The sequence below is a fragment of the Arachis hypogaea genome, chromosome 14, assembly GCF_003086295.3.
Source record: "Arachis hypogaea cultivar Tifrunner chromosome 14, arahy.Tifrunner.gnm2.J5K5, whole genome shotgun sequence".
In the NCBI taxonomy this organism is placed as follows: domain Eukaryota; kingdom Viridiplantae; phylum Streptophyta; class Magnoliopsida; order Fabales; family Fabaceae; genus Arachis; species Arachis hypogaea.
The window spans coordinates 72,112,876-72,129,835 of NC_092049.1; the positions used below are offsets into that span (position 1 = coordinate 72,112,876).

The 16,960-nt window shown below is 38.0% G+C and overlaps 1 non-coding gene across 1 annotated transcript; it reads left to right on the top strand.

Moving 5' to 3' along the window:
- Nucleotides 1–14,713: 14,713 nt before the first annotated feature.
- On the top strand, nt 14,714–14,817 carry LOC112745812 (small nucleolar RNA R71). Its single transcript, XR_003173722.1, has one exon. It is a non-coding gene; the product is annotated as a small nucleolar RNA R71 (small nucleolar RNA).
- Nucleotides 14,818–16,960: the final 2,143 nt, after the last annotated feature.

Sequence of the window (16,960 nt, forward strand, 5' to 3'; positions counted from 1 at the left end):
TTGATTCTTGTGCTGCAGAAATTCCATCAAATCCCGCCGAATGCTACCTAAAATAAACAAAATTACAAAAGACTCAAAGTAGCATCCATATTTGCTAAAAGATAATTAATTCTTTATTAAACTCAATGATTTAGATGCAAATTCACTAGGAAAGGATAGGAAAGATGCTCACGCATCACAACACGAAACTTGAATTGTTGCTTGTCCTCAAGCAACCAAAACTAATATAAGCTTAGGATGTGAATTTGCATGAGAATGAGAGTTCGATTAAGCTCATGTCTCTTCTTATAGTGGGGTTTACAACTGCAATCCTGAATAGTTTTGGCATCTCACTTTATCTTTTGAAGTTCAGAATGATTGGCATCCATAGGAACTCAGAATTCAGATAGTGTTATTGATTCTCCTAGTTCAGTATGTTGATTCTTGAACACAGCTACTTTATGAGTCTTGGCCGTGACCCTAAGCATTTTGTTTTCCAGTATTACCATCGTATACATAAATGCCACAGACACATAACTGGGTGAACCTTTTCAAATTGTGACTTAGCTTTGCTAGAGTCCCCAGTTAGAGGTGCCCAGAGTTCTTAAGCACACTCGTTTTGCTTTGGACCACGACTTTAACCGCTCAGTCTCAAGCTTTTCACTTGACACCTTCACGCCACAAGCACATGGTTAGGGACAGCTTGATTTAGCCGCTTAGGCCAGGATTTTATTCCTTTGGGCCCTGATAAACCACTATTTTATGGTTTATATTGTGTTTAGTTGTGCGGTTTTATCAAATATTTACCCACTTATTCATGTGATTAGCATGCATTTATAATTCCTTCCTAAAAATACTTCATGGTTGAAAACTTGCTACCTAGAGAGTTTTAATTTTGTATTTTAATTCTCCTTTATTCCATTCGATGCCGTGATCTGTGTGATAAGTGTTTCAAGCTTTATAGGGCATGAATGACTTGGAGATTAGAAAGGAAGCTTGCAAAAATGGAAGGAACACAAGGAATTGAGGAGATGACTAGCGAGAAAAAGTGACGCGGACGCATGGCTCACGCGACCGCGCGACATAGAGGAAATTGCAGTGATGCGGACGCATGGCTCACGCGACCGCGCGGATTGGAAACTGCACAAGTGACACGAAAGCGTGGACGACGCGCACGCATGGCAAGGCAAAACGCTGGATGACGCGAACGCCTGGATGACGCGTTCGCATGACGTGTGCGATCTGCAGAATCTGCAGAATTCGCTGGGGGCGATTTTGGGCCCTGTTTTGACCCAATTTTTGGCCCAGAAAAGCAGATTAGAGCCAGGGAACATGCAGAGACCAAAAGCAAAACATTCATTCCGCATAATTTTGGTTTTAGATAAGATTTTACTCATCCTCTAGGTTTTCTCTCTACACATTCATAGTTCTTAGGATTTTGATTTTATTGCTTTTTGGACTAGGATATTGAGAAGAGTTATTACCAATGTCAAGACTTCGTCATTCTAGTTTGTTTCCTTACCTGTCACTTACTCTTCCATGTCCTTTATTTACTCAGAGTTACTCTTAGATTATTTCTAGAATTTATTTATTCAAGAACTATTTTTATTTTTAATTGATCCTTTTGATTATTATTTATCATGTCTTTCAATATTTCCCTTTCTTATTTCGTGGATTTTACAATCATAATGAGCGAGTAGTTCCATAACTTGATTGGGAGTTGATTGACAGGAGGACCTTGAGTTGGATGCTCAGGAGTAAAATTGTAGTTGGGTTTCGCATTGGGTCGCCCTCTAATCACTGACACTAGTCCTTCCCAAGGGAGAGGATTAGAACTTGTGAATAGAAATCGACTTCCAACTTGCTTAACTTTCCTTTACCTGGTAAAGGATAACTGAGCAGGCAACCTTTAATTATCACTTTTATCTTGAGAGAACTCTATCAAGGATAGGGCTTCCAACTAATCTACTCCCGGTCAAGGTTTTTATTTAAATTACATAAATTTTCTGATTTAATTTCCTGTTTATCAACTCAAACCATTTTTAGAAAATATCTGACTAATAAAATAGCACATCTTCCTGCAAATCGTTGGGAGACGACCTGGGATTCATACTCCTAGTATTTTAATTTTAATTTTGTGACAACCCCTGCTAAATTGATAAGCGGATTTTTGGTTGGTTAAGAACTGTACTTTCAATGTATCTCTTATAACAATTTCTTAACTCGCCAATTTCCGTCATGTCAATTTTTGGCGCCGTTGCCGGGGAGTTGCAATAGAGTGCTAAGTTATTGATTGGAATTTATTTATTTGAATTTTATTTTATTTTGCTACTATGAGTTGCATGTTTCTTTCATTAAATGACGCGTTCACTTCCTGATCCAAGCTTGCCAGTATTTGATCATGAGATTGAAAGAACTATTTCACGTATAAGGCAAGCTCGGCGTCGGTTAGTCCTCTCTGAGGGCGGATCTGAAACGTCACTTGAGGAAGAAACAAGCCCCCGTTCTACTGATTCGGTTGATTCACGCATAGGTGACATGGCAGCACCTAGGAGAGTTACTATCCAGGAGGCTGGAGCCCCTGATTTCACAATGCAACCGTTTCAAGCGCATCACCCAATAGTGGCTACAGATTTTGAAATAAAGACTACACTACTCAATTTGATGCCTAAGTTTCATGGCTTACTCGCTCAAGAGCCTATCAAGCACCTTAGGGATTTCCAAGCAGCCTGTTCTACTGTCAGGCGTGATGGTGCAGATGAAACTTCTATTCTGTTGAAAGCTTTCCCGTTCTCTCTTGAGGAAAAGGCGAGTAGTATTACACTCAATCCGCAGCAACCGTATCTAACTGGGATACGCTTAGAAGAGAATTTTTGGAAAAATTCTTCCCAGCTGAAGTTACTAATAAACTGAGAAAAGACATTTCCATGATTGTCCAGGACGTGTTCGAGACTCTCTACGAATACTGAGAGCGCTTCAACAACCTTCTGGAAGCATGTCCCCACCATATGATTGACAAGATAGTGTTGCTCGGCTACGTCACACAGGGCATGAGGCCCCAAGATAGGACCACATTGGAGAGTGCTAGCAATGGATCTATGAAAAAGTACAAGACCACTGATGAGGCATAGCAATTGATCAGCGACTTAGCTGAATCTATTCGGAATCATAGGCAAAAACAAGGCCGGTCAAAAGCTGTTGCAGAGGTATCTTCTAGCAAGGAAACTACTACTCTGACTCAGAGTATATGTGAGATGACCAACTTACTGAAGCAGATGCAGTTGAGTCAACAACAAGCGCAGCAGAGCCAACAGTTAGTTCCACAAAGAGTGTGCGGGATCTGTGCTGATTATAGCTATTATACTGATGAATATCCGCAGCTCCAGTAGGAAGACAACACTGTGGCAGCCACTCATAACTTTTATGACCGCCCCAACCAAGGATACAATCAAGGAGGCAGCTACAACCATGAGTGGCAGGGCAATAATTCCAACCAAAATTGGAGAGACAATAATAACAGAGAAGGCAGAGACAATCAAAGAAATCAGAGGTGGAATAACAACAACAACAGGCAGCAGAACCAGAATCATCCTTACAAAGCACCTCACTTGAGGCAATCCCAAGGACCACAGCACAACCAACAGCAGACCTCTCAGATCACTTATCCCTCTTCATCTTTTAATGATGAGTTACTACAATCTATTGATCGGAGACAGCAGGCCATGGAAAACAACCTTACTTCTACTCTAAACGGTCTGAACTCTACCTTGCAAGCTCTTATCTCTCAAATTGGATCACTAAATAACTCCAACAACCATCCTTTGAGCTCCAGTGAAATCCCCTCTCAACCATTGCCCAATCCAAAGGGTGGCATCAATGCCATCACCCTAAGGTCCGGAACCACACTGCAAGAGAGGAATCAGGAGGAGCCAAACCCACTAGAACACGCCTCAGCTGAAAAGGTGGTGGAAGTAGAGGATGCTGAAGAGGAAGAGGACATACAAGACATGGTTGAAGAAGAAGAAGTTTGAAGAACTGAAGATTGATGGTTTAGAAATTACAGTAAACTCTCGTTGCAAGTATAGTTACTAAACCAAGCAATCAACCTTTCTTACAAAAGTTTTGGTTGTCACAAGTAACAAACCCCTTTAAAATTTGATAACCGAGTATTTAAACCTCGGGTCGTCTTCTCAAGGAATTGCAGGGAGGTGTTCTTATTATTGGTTATGAGTCTTGTAAATTGGGGGTTTTGAAAGTAAGGAAGAAGTATGTTAAATAATAAGAAAAATAAAATAGTAATAATAAAATAAACTCTTGGCAAGGTATTAGAATTGGAAGTCCTATCCTTATCAATTGTGATGAGAATTGGATTTTAATCCCACTTTGTTAACCTCTAACTATGAAGGTAAATCAAGTTGATTAATTATCTTAATCCTCAGGTCCTAGTCAATTCCTATGGAAAGACTAGAGTTATTGGAGCAACTCCCAATTTCAACCACTACTTTATTTGACAGCTCAAGCATTACCAATTACTTAACCCAAGCCAAAAGGGAGAAAATATCTAAATTAAATTAAAAGCATCAATATAAATAAACCAAAACAATCTTAAATCTGAAATACCTCAAATAATATTAATTAAGAAAATCATAACATGAATGTAGCATAAGCCAAATTGAAAAGATAAATAATAATTAAAAGTGTATAATAAAAGTAGAAAATAAATAAGAGGAACATTGAACCTGTGATGAAGAAGAAATAATCCTAAATCCTAAAACTAAATCCTAAGAGAGAGGAGAGAGCCTCTCTCTCTAAAAACTACATCTAAAACTTAAAACTGTGTGTTGTGAGCTTGTTGTTATGAATGAATAGATTTTTCCACTTTTATAGCCTCTAATCTGTGTTTTCTGGGCCGCAAACTGGGTCGAAAACAGCCCAGGAATCGCTGGAGAAGAAATCTGCCACGCTGATTTTCGCCACTGCGATGCGTTTGCGTGGAGCACGCGTTCGCGTCACCTGGTGTCAGGGAAACTATAACATATTATATATCAAATCGAAGCCCCTGACGTTAGCTTTCCAACGCAACTGAAAGCACGTCATTTGGACCTCTGTAGCTAAAGTTATAGCCGTTTGAGTGCAAAGAGGTCACACTGGACAGCTTAGCAATTTCTCCAACTTATTGTATTCCTTCCACTTTTGCATGCTTCCTTTCCATCCTCTGAGCCATTCCTGCCCTATAATCTCTGAAATCACTTAACACACATATCAAGGCATCTAATGGTAATAAGAGAGGATTAAACATAGGAAACTTAAGGTCAAAGAAGCATGTTTTCAATCAAAGCACATAATTAGGAAGGCACATGTAAAACCATGCAAATACTATGAATAAGTGGGTAAAGAGTTGATAAAAATCACTCAATTGAGCACAAGATAAACCATAAAATAGTGGTTTATCAACCTCCCCACACTTAAACATTAACATGTCCTCATGCTAAGCTCAAGAGAAGCTATAAGAGTGAAGAGGAATAGTAGAATGTATGAAATGCAACCTATCTATATGAATGCAAATATATGCAAAAATGTTTCTACCTACTTGGTTAAAAGTAAATAAATCTTCCAAAACAAACATAAATCAGATTTCACTAATTCAAATTATACAATAAAAGACAGGTAAACTTGTAAGAAGATAGCTCATGAAAGCAGGGAACATAGAATTAACCATTGAACCCTCACTAGTAGTGTATATGCACTCTAATCACTCAAGTGTATAGGGTAATTCACTCTACTCTTCTCTAATCATGCTTTCTAAACTTTGTTCTTCATCTAATCAATCAACAAGTATTTAATGTACCAATGCAAACATCATGAGGTCTTTTCAGGGTTGTAATGGGGCTGAGGTAAAGGTAAGTATATATATATATAAGGCTAAGTGAGCTAACAAAGTGAATCCTTGATTAGTCTAAGATCTCACCTAACATATACATACTTTATATAAATTAAAATGCTTTACCTAGCTACCCAAAATTTTCCCATTTTTGTATTACATGCTCATGTATCAAACTTATTTTTTTGAATTTTGTCCCATGTGCATTGATCCTTTTTATTTTGCATTTGGGGTAATATTATTTTTCTTCTCTTTTCTTTTCTTTTCTTTTTTTTATCCCCTTATTTAATTACTTAATATATTTTTTTTTCAATGCACATAGTAATTTAATTATTTTGATTTCACATGAGCATGCTTCCCAAATTTTCAAATAACTTATTCAATTTAATTCCCTACTTTTTATATCATCCCATGTTCCCATAAAATTCCCCACACTTAAATTATACACAATATCTATCTTAAGCTAACCAAGGATTCAACTTGGGATTTTTATTTTGTTTTTCTGCTTAAGGCTAGTAATGTGGTTATGAAAATAGAAGGGGATTAAAAAGTTCAAAGTGGCTAACCAAGGGTGATGTAAAAGGTAGGCTTATTTGGGATAAGTGAGCTAATAACAAATAATGGCCTCAATCATATGCAAGCATGTAAATACACTAAATAATGGACATATAGAATGGAACAAAGTAAAGATTGTAATTATAGAGAAGAAAACACACAAGAATAAAATTTATGGTTAAATAATGTAACCATGTAAATAAGCTCAAAATCTCATAGGTTGTGTGTTCTTAGCTATAATTCCTGTTCCAAATACAACTTCAAACAAGTTTAACAAAAATTTTTTTTTTCAATTTAAATTAGTGAAATACTATAAAAATTTCATGAAAAAGAAAATATTACTTCAACCAAGTAGTAACTAAATGCATAAAATCAAACAAACATACAATTAAATATGCAAATGCAACAATTAACAAAGAAAATAAAATATTGGTGTTGAGAAGAAAATACTAACCCGTGGAGATCGGTATCGACCTCCCCACACTTAAAGATTGCACCGCCATCGGTGCATGCTAAGATGTACTAGTGGACGGGTTGTTCCAACTGACGCTTTTCTCCAAAGATTATGCAGATGGACTTGTCTGTCTCCCCATGTAAACGTCTTCCGGTTCCCTTCCAGGTGGCCATCCTAAAAGAAAAAGGGAAGAAAAGTAACCCAGAAGTAAAGATAAGAAAATAAATGAAGTATGGGTGGGTTAATGCCAATTGATAAGGGTCTCATTTACATGGAATCTTCAACATGTACGTGAGAAAATAATAGAAGCACATGGCATACCAATGGTGCAGAATTTGCAACAATGGGGAAGAGAGTGAGGAAGGAGAGATAATATAAATTCATGTCAATGCAAAAGTAATACAGATATAAAATATTGGCATTGATTTAAATAATATTACCCAATCATAATAAAACAAGTCACTAAGCACCCAAAATAATTCAAGAGAAGATGCAACAGTTAAATAAGAAAATTTTAACACCAAAGGAAAAATAATGAATTTAGAAAAGAAAATAAAAATATGCATAAAATTAAGATGCAATGAATGAAATATGTAAATAAATTAAGTAAAATAAAATGAAAGATAAGAAGAATGGGGAGGGAAAGAAGGGAAGAAGAAGTAAGTAAGAAAGGAGGGCGGAAAAATTAGGATTGGGGAAGAAAAGATAAGATTTTTGGCCGATTAGGTTAAGCTGTGCAGCGCAAGCGACACGGACGCGTGGGGAATGCGTTCGCGCGGATGGCGCTTAGATAAATCGACGCGGTCGCGTTGGTCACGCAGACGCGTGACTCGTTTTGTGCTACTGGCGCGAGGGCAGCCTCGCGCTCGCACAACTCTCTGTTCAAAATTTAGTATTGCCAAAATCCAGAATGACGCGGTCGCGGGGTCAACGCGATCGCGTGAGTGGCCATTATAGGGGTATGACACGAACGCGTGAGCCATGCGTCCGCGTGGTAAGGCTTGTGCGTTCAGCACCAGTCCAACACCACTCTAGCAAAACTTTCGGTCGTGCACCCTTTGTTACGTCGATTTCCAGGTCACGCATTCGCGGGGGTGACGTGGACGTGCGGGAGGCATTATTCCCATGTGATGCTGACGCGTCAGCGACGCGATCGCGTGGGGTGATTTTTGCCAAAGGCACGCCTCCAGCCACGCTCCCGCATGACTCTCTGTTCGATTGCTTTTTCTTCCTGAGGCACATACGACGCGAATGCGTCGGCGACGCTGTCGCGCCGCGTGCTCTCCCTCTCTTTTTTTTATGCATGAAAAATGCAGAATGCAATGCTAATATGAATGTTATGCAAAACTCCAAGTTCAATATAATAAAATAAAATAAAACTCGAAAACAAATAAAACTAAATAAATAAAAAATGAAAAAGGAACGATCATACCATGGTGGGTTGTCTCCCACCTAGCACTTTTAGTTAAAGTCCTTAAGTTGGACATTTGGTGAGCTTCCTGTTATGGTGCTTATGCTTGTATTCATCCAGGAATCCCCACCAGTGTTTGTGCTTCCAGTAATCTCCGGGATCCCAAACTAGGCGCTGAAAGCCTTCAAGTAAGTTAAAGCAAGTGACAAGGCCCCAAGAGTGTTGATTGCCAGAATGAATTTCGGGGTCCCAAATCTTGCTTTTGCACCCGTCTTCTTGTTGATCATTATGATTCCATCTGGGTGGTTCAGCCTTAGAATTCTCACTGAAGCATCCAAACAACTTTCCAGACCCATTCAATTGAGCTTTACACCAACCTTTGCATTTAAACTTTGAGCACACAACCATGTTGAACCTTGCTTGACAACTCCAACCACTAACCATCTTCCTCTTACTCTTAATGCCACAAAGAGCTCTAAGTTGACCATCCGTCTCCAGTAGCCCATATTCAAGTGGAATTAGAAAGCTAAGGGATATGAATTTTACCCACTTGAATGTTGTGAAGGATGATGGCAACTTAGGGGGAGGGGTCTCCAATAACTTTGGCAAGGTGATTTTAAGCTCCACTCCCTTGTGCTCTTTGACAACTTTCACCTCTTTGCAAACTTCTTCAATTTCAACCTCTTCCTCTTGGTAGCTTTCTTCCAATTCAATCTCTTCTTCATTACTTACCAAGGGCATGGGAGGTTGTGCTTCTTCTTCTTTGATCTCCATCTCTTGATCAACCTCTACAAAGTCTTCAACCATGATCTACCTTGGAGGTTGTTGGTGTACGAAATTGTGATCCCTGGTAATGGCTCCAAAAACTTGGTGCTCTAATCTTAATTCATAATTTGTCACAACTTCGATACAACTAACCAGCAAGTGGACTGGGTCATCCAAGTAATAAAACCTTACGTGAGTAAGGGTCGATCCTACGGAGATTATTGGTATGAAGCAAGCTATGGTCATCTTGTAAATCTCAGTCAGGCGGATATCAAATGGTTATCGAGTTTTCGAATAATAATAATAAATAAACAGAAAATAAAGATAGAAATACTTATGTAATTCATTGGTGAGAATTTCAGATAAGCGTATAGAGATGCTTTCGTTCCTTTGAACCTCTGCTTTCCTCCTGTCTTCATCCAACCAGTCCTACTCCTTTCCATGGCAAGCTTTCTGTAAGTCATCACCGTTGTCAATGGCTACATCCCATCCTCTCTGTGAAAAAGGTCCAAATGCTCTGTCACGGCACGGCTAATCATCTGGAGGTTCTCGATCATACTGGAATAGGATTCACCCTCCTTTTGCGTCTGTCACTACGCCCAGCACTCGCGAGTTTGAATTTCGTCACAGCCATCCTTTCCCAGATCCTACTCGGAATACCACAGACAATGTTTAGACTTTCCGGATCTCAAGAATGGCCATTCATGGGTTCTAACTTATACCACGAAGATTCTAATATCTCGGACTCGGTCCTCTGTATTAGATATCTAAGAGATACTCATTCTAGCTTGTTTGCATGTAGAACGGAAGTGTTTGTCAAGCACGCGTTCAGAAGTGAGAATGATGATGAGCGTCACATAATCATCACATTCATCATGTTCTTGGGTGCGAATGGATATCTTAGAAGTGGAATAAGTTGAATTGAATAGAAAACAGTAGTATTTTGCATTAAATCATGAGGAACAGCAGAGCTCCACACCTTAATCTATGGAGTGCAGAAACTCTACCGTTGAAAATACATAAGTGATAATGGAGTTCATTGGTCTCGGCCCCCGAGGGGAACCGGAGTAACCAAGACATTACAATGATCCGAAGATCAAAAGATAATCCAAAGATGTAAATACAATAGTAAAAAGTCCTATTTATACTAAACTAGCTACTAGGGTTTACAGAAGTAAGTAATTGATGCATAAATCCACTTCCGAGGCCCACTTGGTGTGTGCTTGGGCTGAGCTTGAAGTTTACACATGCAAAGGCTTCTTTTGGAGTTGAACGCCAAGTTGTAACGTGTTTTTGGCGTTCAACTCTGGTTCGTGACGTGTTTCTGGCGTTTAACTCCAGACTACAGCGTAGAACTGGCGTTCAACGCCCTTTTGCGTCATCTAAACTCTGGCAAAGTATGGACTATTATATATTGCTGGAAAGCCCTGGATGTCTACTTTCCAACGCCGTTGAGAGCGTGCTATTTGAAGTTCTGTAGCTCCAGAAAATTCACTTTGAGTGCAGGGAGGTCAGAATCCAACAGCATCAGCAATCCTTCTTCAACCTCTGAATCTGATTTTTGCTCAAGTCCCTCAATTTCAGCCAGAACATACCAGAAATCACAGAAAAATACACAAACTCATAGTAAAGTCCAGAAATGTGAATTTAACATAAAAAACTAATAAAAACATCCCTAAAAGTAACTAGATCTTACTAAAAACATACTAAAAACAATGCCAAAAAGCGTATAAATTATCCGCTCATCACAACACCAAACTTAAATTGTTGCTTGTCCCCAAGCAACTGAAAATCAAATAGGATAAAAAGAAGATAATATACTATAAATTCCAAAATATCAATGAAACATAGCTCCAATCAGATGAGCGGGACTTGTAGCTTTTTGCCTCTTGAATAGTTTTGGCATCTCACCTTATCCATTGAAGTTCAGAATGATTGGCATCTATAGGAACTCAAAGTTCAGATAGTGTTATTGATTCTCCTAGTTCAGTATGTTGATTCTTGAACACAGCTACTTTATGAGTCTTGGCCGTGGCCCTAAGCACTTTGTTTTCCAGTATTACCACCGGATACATAAATGCCATAGACACATAATTGGGTGAACCTTCTCAGATTGTGACTCAGCTTTGCTAAAGTCCCCAATTAGAGGTGTCCAGGGTTCTTAAGCACACTCTTCTTTTTGCTTTGGACCTTGACTTTAACCGCTCAGTCTCAAGTTTTCACTTGACACCTTCATGCCACAAGTACATGGTTAGGGACAGCTTGGTTTAGCCGCTTAGGCTAGGATTTTATTCCTTTAGGCCCTCCTATCCACTGATGCTCAAAGCCTTGGATTCTTTTTATTTACCCTTGCCTTTTGGTTTTAAGGGTTATTGGCTTTTTGCTCTTGCCTTTTGGTTTTAAGAGCTTTTGGCTTTTTCTGCTTGCTTTTTCTTTTTCTCTTTTTTTTTCGCTATTTTTCTCTCTTTTTTTTCTGCAAGCTTTTGTATTCACTGCTTTTTCTTGCTTCAAGAATCATTTTGATGATTTTTCAGATTATCAAATAACATGTCTCTTTGTCATCATTCTTTCAAGAGCCAACATATTTAACATTCTAAAACACCAACTTCAAAAAGACATATGCACTGTTCAAGCATTCATTCAGAAAACAAAAAGTATTGTCACCACATCAAAATAATTAAACTAGTTTCAAGGATAAATTTGAAACCATGTACTTCTTGTTCTTTTGTAATTAAAATATTTTTCCATTTAAGAGAGATGATGGATTCATATTCACTACTTTAAGGCATAGACACTTGAATACTAATGATCATGTAATAAGACACAAATATAGATAAACATTTAACATAAAAATGAAAAACAGAAAATTTAAGAACAAGGAATGAGTCCACATTAGTGATGGTGGCGTTTTCTCCTTGAGCAACCAATGATGTCCTTGAGCTCTTCTATGTCTCTTCCTTGTCTTTGTTGCTCCTCCCTCATTGCCCTTTGATCTTCTCTAATTTCATTAAGGATGATGGAGTGCTCTTGATGTTCCACCCTTATTTGCTCCCAATAATTGTGTGGAGGAAAATGTATCCCCTGAGGTATCTCAGGGATCTCTTGATTTGCAGTCAAATGTTCTACCACTGAGCTATAGACCCTTGAGATGAATCTCTCCATCTCCTATGACTCGGAGGTGGAAGCTTCTGTCTTCCCTTTCCTTTTTCTAGAGGTTTCTCTGGCCTTAGGTGCCATCAATGGTTATGGAAAAACAAAAAAAAACTATGCTTTTACCACACCAAACTTAGAATATTGCTCGCCCTCGAGCAAAAGAAGAAAGAATAGAAGAAGAAGAAGAAGATATGGAGGAGATGGAGGGGTGTTTGTATTCGGCTATATGGGTGGGATTGGGTGGGAAAGAGATTTTGAATTTTGAAGGTAGGTGGGGTGTATGGATGTGAGTGGTGAAGAGGTGATGGGGAAGAGAGATTGAGGTGATTGGTGAAGGGTTCTTGGGAAAGGGTGATATAGGATTATGAGGAGGGAAGGGGAGTGGAGGTATGTTGGGATCCTGTGGGGTCCACAGATCCTGAGGTGTCAAGGATTTACATCCCTGCACTAATTAGGCATGTAAAATGCCTTTGCATGCATTTCTGGCGTTTAAACGCCGAAGTGATGCTTGTTCTGGGCGTTCAACGCCCATATGCAGCATATTTCTGGCGTTGAATGCTAGCTCCATGCTTGTTTCTGGCGTTCAGCGCCAGCTCCATGCTCTGTTCTGGCGTTGAACGCCAGCTAGATGCTCCTTACTGGCGTTTGAACGCCAGTGAGTCCTTCCTCCAGGGTGTGATTTTTCTTCTGTTATTTTTTATTCTGTTTTTAATTTTTTGATTTATTTTGTGACTCCACATGATCATGAACCTAATAAAACATAAAAATAAAATTAGATAAATAAAAATTGGGTTGCCTCCCAACAAGCGCTTCTTTAATGTCAATAGCTTGACAGTGGGCTCTCATGGAGCCACACAGGTGATCAGGTCAATTTTATAGACTCCCAACACCAAACTTAGAGTTTGGCTGAGGCCTCCCAACACCAAACTTAGAGTTTGACTCTGGGGGCTTTAGTTGACTCTGTACTGAGAGAAGCTTTCTATGCTTCCTCTCCATTGTTACAGAAGGAGATTCTTGAGTTTTAAACACAAGGTTGTCCTCATTCAGTTGAAGGATCAATTCTCCTCTGTCTACATCAATCACAACTCTTGCTGTGGCTAGGAATGGTCTTCCAAGGTTGATGGATTCATCCTCATCTTTCCCAGTGTCTAAGATTATGAAATCAGCAGGGATGTAAAGGCCTTCAACCTTTACCAGCACGTCCTCTACTTGTCCATAAGCTTATTTTCTGGAGTTGTCTGCCATCTCTAATGAGATTCTGGCAGCTTGCACTTCAAAGATTCCCAGTTTTTCCATTACAGAGAGTAGCATGAGGTTTATCCCTGACCCAAGGTCACATAGAGCCTTCTCAAAGGTCATGGAGCCTATGGTACAAGGTGTTAAGAACTTTCCAGGATCCTGTTTCTTCTGAGGCAATCTCAGTTTATCCAGATCACTCAGTTCATTGGTGAGCAAGGGAGGTTCATCTTCCCATGTCTCATTACCAAATAATTTGGCATTTAGCTTCATGATTGCACCAAGGTACTTAGCAACTTGCTCTTCAGTAACATCCTCATTCTCTTCAGAAGAAGAATACTCATCAGAGCTCATGAAGGGCATAAGGAGGTTCAATGGAATCTCTATGGTCTCTAGATGAGCCTCAGATTCCTTTGGTTCCTCAAAGGGAAACTCCTTGTTGATCACTGGACGTCCCAGGAGGTCTTCCTCCTTGGGATTCACGTCCTCCCCTTCCTCATTGGATTGGGCCATGATTGTTATATCAATGGCCTTGCACTCTCTCTTTGGATTCTCTTCTGTATTGCTTGGGAAAGTACTAGGAGGAGTTTCAGTGATCTTCTTACTCAGCTGGCCCACTTGTGCCTCCAAATTTCTAATGGAGGACCTTGTTTCATTCATGAAACTCAAAGTGGCCTTAGATAGATCAGAGACTAAATTTGCCAAGCTAGATGGATTCTGTTCAAAATTCTCTGTCTGTTGCTGAGTGGATGATGGAAAAGGTTTACTATTGTTAAACCTGTTTCTTCCACCATTAGTAAAGCTTAGTTGAGGCTTTTGTTGATCCTTCCATGAGAAATTTGGGTGATTTCTCTATGAGGGGTTATAGGTGTTTCCATAAGGTTCACCCATATAATTTACCTCTGCTATTGTAGGATTCTCAGGATCGTAAGCTTCTTCTTCAGAAGATGCTTCTTGAGTACTGTTGGATGCAGCTTGCATTCCATTCAGACTTTGAGAAATCATATTGACTTGCTGAGTCAATATTTTATTCTGAGCCAATATGGCATTCAGAGTATCAATTTCAAGAACTCCCTTCTTCTGAGGCATCCCATTACTCACAGGATTCCTCTCAGAAGTGTACATAAACTGGTTATTAGCAACCATGTCAATAAGTTCTTGAGTTTCTGCAGGCATTTTCTTTAGGTGAATGGATCCACCTGCAAAAGTATCCAATGACATCTTAGCTACTTCAGACAGACCATCATAGAATATATCCAGGATGGTCCATTCTGAAAGCATGTCAGATGGACACTTTTTGGTCAGTTGCTTGTATCTCTCCCAAGCTTCATAGAGGGATTCACCTTCCTTCTGTCTGAAGGTTTGAACATCCACTCTAAGCTTACTAAGCTTTTGAGGAGGGAAGAACTTGGCTAAGAAAGCCGTGACCAGCTTATCCCAAGAGTTCAGGCTATCTTTAGGTTGAGAATCCAACCATATTCTAGCTCTGTCTCTCACAGCAAAAGGGAAAAGCATGAGCCTGTAGACTTTAGGATCTACTCCATTAGTCTTAACAATATCACATATCTGCAAGAATTCAGTTAAGAACTGAAAAGGATCTTCAGATGGAAGTCTATGAAACTTGCAGTTTTGTTGCATCAGAGAAACTAATTGAGGTTTAAGCTCAAAATTGTTTGCTCCAATTGTAGGGATAGAGATGCTTCTTCCATGTAGATTGGAATTTGGTGCAGTAAAGTCACCAAGCATCTTCCTTGCATTATTATTATTTTCGGCTGCCATCTCCTCTTCCTGTTCGAAAATTCCTATAAGGTTGTCTCTGGATTGTTGTATTTTAGCTTCTCTCAGTTTCCTCTTCAGAGTCCTTTCAGTTTCAGGGTCTGCTTCAACAAGAATGTTCATATCCTTGCACCTGCTCATGTGAAAAAGAAGAGGACTAAAGATACCGGGGATCCTCTTTACCACAGTATAGAGGTTCCCTTGTGTGAGTAGAAGAAAAGAAGAATAAGAATGTAGAAGAGAAGAATTCGAACTCAGAGGAGAGGAAGGGGTTCGAATTTTGGGTGAAGAGAAGTGTTAGTAGATGAATAAATAAATAGAAGAAGATGGGAGAGAGGGAATTTCGAAAAATAAATTTTGAAAAAGAGTTAATGATTTTCGAAAATTAAGATAAAATTAAAATTAAAATTAAAAATTGAAACAATTAATTAATTAAAAAGAATTTTTGAAAAAGAGGGAGGTATTTTCGAAAATTAGAGAGGAAAGAGTAGTTAGGTGGTTTTGAAAAATATAAGAAACAAACAAAAAGTCAATTAGTTAGTTGAAAAAGATTTGAAAATCAATTTTGAAAAGATAAGAAGATAAGAAGTTAGAAAAGGTATTTTAAAATCAATTTTTTTTTTTGAAAAAGATATGATTTGTAAAGATATGATAGAAAGATATGATTAAAATTAGTTTTAAAAAAGATTTGAATTTTAAAATCAAAATTAATGACTTGACTCACAAGTAATCACAAGATATGATTCTAGAACTTAAAGTTTGAATCATTCTTAACAAGCAAGTAACAAACTTGAAATTTTTGAATCAAAACATTAATTGTTGATAATATTTTCGAAAATTATAAGATAAAATTAAGAAAAAGATTATTGAAAAAAAATTTTTAAAATTTTCAAAAATGAATAATAAAAAATGAAAAAGATTTGATTTTTGAAAAAGATTTTGAAAAGATAAGATTTTTAAATTGAAAATTTGATTTGACTCATAAGAAACAACTAAATTTTAAAAAGTTTTGAAAAAGTCAACTCAAATTTTCGAAAATTTATGAGTGAAAAAGGGAAAGATATTTTTTTGATTTTTGAATTTTTAATGAAGAAAGAGAAAAACATGAAAAAGACTCAATGTATGAGAATTTTTAGATCAAAACAATGTATGCATGCAAGAACACTATGAATGTCAAGATGAACACCAAGAACACTTTGAAGATCATGATGAACATCAAGAACATATTTTTGAAAAATTTTTTATGCAAAGAAAACATGCAAGACACCAAACTTAGAAATTTGCAAACTTCAGACACTAACAAATTGAAAATGCATATGAAAAACAAGAAAAGACACAAAACAAGAAAATATGAAGATCAAATAAGAAGACTGGCCAAGAATAACTTGAAGATCATGAAGAACACTATGAATGCATGAATTCTCGAAAAATGGATAAATTTTTAGAAAAAAAATGCAATTGACACCAAACTTAAAAATTGACTCTAGACTCAAACAAGAAATACAAAATATTTTTGGTTTTTATGATTTTATGATTTTTTTGTATTTTCTTTTAATTTTTTTTTTCGAAAAACATATAGGAAAAAGAAAATAAGAAATTCAAAATTTTTAATAAGAATCCCAAGAATCTTTCAATGTTGGCCTAAAGCTCCAATCCAAGGGTTGGGCATGGCTTAATAGCCAGCTAGCTTTAGGATATAAATCAGGCATGCAACAGCTGATATTCCAATTAACTTTCCTCTATGCTGATG